Raw genomic sequence first — 2,500 nt, 5'->3', positions numbered from 1 at the left:
GAATATCTTAGTGCAGAGTCACTGTTGTTGCACGTTCAGGCTGGCAGAGAACCGTGACGGCTTCGGTTCCCGCACCTAATCTTTCGGAACGCTACTGGTGCAGGAACGGGCACCAGCACTGTTCTGGCCGGAATATCTATAAGGGCCAGTGGCACAGTGCCCGGGGGCACCAACCTTTTTTGACCAGTGAGGGGGCACCACAAGACACACACTTAAAAAATATTGTTCATAAAGGGGGCACCAGTGAGGTATAGTGCCCAGGGGCACCACATTGGCTTCATACGGTCCTGCTGAACAACAGTTGAATATCTTTATTGACCAACCACTCCTGGACGAGATCTTTGTTTACCACTTGCTTTTAGATTCAAACAGGATCACAAGCATGTTTGGTCAAGTGTGCAACAAGTAAAAAACCAAGCAACCCGAGATGCCACCTTGCCAATTCTAGATGGACGTGATGTTGTGTGTGACCCAGGCGACCCAAACTGGACTGACACACAGACAGTCAAAAAGATAGACAGACAGGCATACAAACAGACATAGAGATGGGTAGGCAGGCTGACAGACACACAGGCAGACAGGGTCATTGCAATACCTGATCCAACCCCCTCTGGGAGGGCAGGTAATAAAGGCATAAAACATAGAAAAGTCTGAGCTATGGATGAGGTGCCCTTGAGCAAGGCACCAAACCCCAGACTGTTCCAGGGACTGTAACCAATACCCTGTACTTAAAATAACTGTAATTTGTTTTTGACTGAATGGCTGTGTCAGTTGAGTTAGAATCGCTTCGTTCATTAAAGGGACACTGTGTGAGATTTTTAGTTGTTTATTTCCAGAATTCATGCAGCCCATTCACTAATGTTACCTTTTTCATGAATACTTACCACCAGCATGAAATTCTAAGTATTCATTATGTCAGGAAAAATTGCATTTTTCATACATGAAAAGGGGGATCTTCTCCATGGTCCACCATTTTGAATTTCCAAAAATAGCCATTTTTAGCTGCAAAAAATACTGTACTTGGACCATACTAGAAAATATTTCATGTAGAGATCAAATTTGACAATAGGCAGCCCAATTTCAAAAAGCAGCATAGTTGCATAGTTGTACCTTTTTTGACCATTTCCTGCACAGTGTCCCTTTAACATGGCTGAATCCAATATTTGGCAGGGTTTGCCCTTTCCGAACCCAGGATGTCTGCCCCAATAGAAGCATGTTTCAGTGCAGCACAGCAGTGAGAATGAAGCTTGTGTACGTAGTGTCTGCTAGGGGTGTAAGTCACAACCTCCATGACAATACGATTCAATATGAATTTCTTAAGGCGGTGATTTGATTATTTTCGATTCTTAAAAATGCCCCACGATACCATACGATTCGATTCGATTAAATTTTTTTCCACTTACTTTTTTCACTTCTATTATGTTGCACAATTAACAGCTAGGGCATTGGGCAGGGGCTAGCGATTCGATTATTTTCGATACTTCAGAATGCCCCACAATGCGATGCGATTCGATTCGATTCGATTCTCAGCCGTAGGATCGACGCACTGATACATATAGATTATTATTTACACCCCCAGTGTCTGCAGAGCTGGAGATGATGGGCTGTGATAGTGCCCCAGAGATCCATAACTTATGTTCAGATCAGTGATGTGCTGATTTACACACACTATTGTGGCAGATGCATCTGAACCTTAGGGAATTAGGCTGTCATCGCTGATTTAGGCTGAGATTATGCTGCTGATGCGCCACAATGCTACACCTTAAAGGCCTGCCTCTGAATTGTAGAACTAAGAAGATCAATCAATCAATCAATCAATCAAGAGTTTATTGTCATTGTCAAAAAGGCAACGAAATTGTGTTTCGGGTACAATACTTAGTAGCAGCATAAACTAATACAAAGTTTAGTACACCTGATGACACAAGACGACACTCATCCATCTAAATGTACTGAGTGCTGGTCTAAGTAAAGGCAACTGAAACTAATAGAGTATTATTAGATATTCAGATTCAGATTCAGAAAACTTTATTAATCCCATCAGTGGGCAATTAAGTTTGCAGTCCCAGTCTCCATCAATCAGCAATAATTATAAAACACTATACATATTACTATTATACATACAGTTGATTTTACACTACTTTGTTCTGCCACAGTCTAGATCAGGGGTGTCAAACTCATTTTGGTCCGGGGGCCGCATACAACCCATGTGGACCTCAAGCGGGCCGCATTAGTAACATCATCGCGAAAAAAACAAAACGTAAAGCAGAGGATTAGTGTTCAGTACTATCACGTTTTAAGTGTGTTGAATATGTAGAAAGCAATGCAATACTGATAATCCTATGCAAAATGTCCTTGACTTCATTCATTCATTGGCAACCGTCAATTAATTAAATATGGGACAGTTCATTTTGGCAGGGGGTCTGGGTGTTTTCCCCCAGAAAATTTTGTATTTCTTATATGTAATTTCCTGCATTTTCACGCATTCTAACATCCTGTTTCC

At 41.8% G+C, this 2,500-nt stretch overlaps 1 protein-coding gene across 1 annotated transcript in view; it reads left to right on the top strand.

Moving 5' to 3' along the window:
• Positions 1 to 2,500, top strand: part of cnksr2b (connector enhancer of kinase suppressor of Ras 2b) — a 186,751-nt gene that overhangs the window by 139,703 nt on the left and 44,548 nt on the right. The window lies entirely within an intron of this gene.

Source organism: Engraulis encrasicolus, chromosome 7 (assembly GCF_034702125.1).
Source record: "Engraulis encrasicolus isolate BLACKSEA-1 chromosome 7, IST_EnEncr_1.0, whole genome shotgun sequence".
NCBI classification, from domain to species: Eukaryota; Metazoa; Chordata; class Actinopteri; order Clupeiformes; family Engraulidae; genus Engraulis; species Engraulis encrasicolus.
The sequence above is the reverse complement of the archived record's forward strand: the minus strand, read 5'-3'. Positions and strand labels throughout refer to the sequence as shown.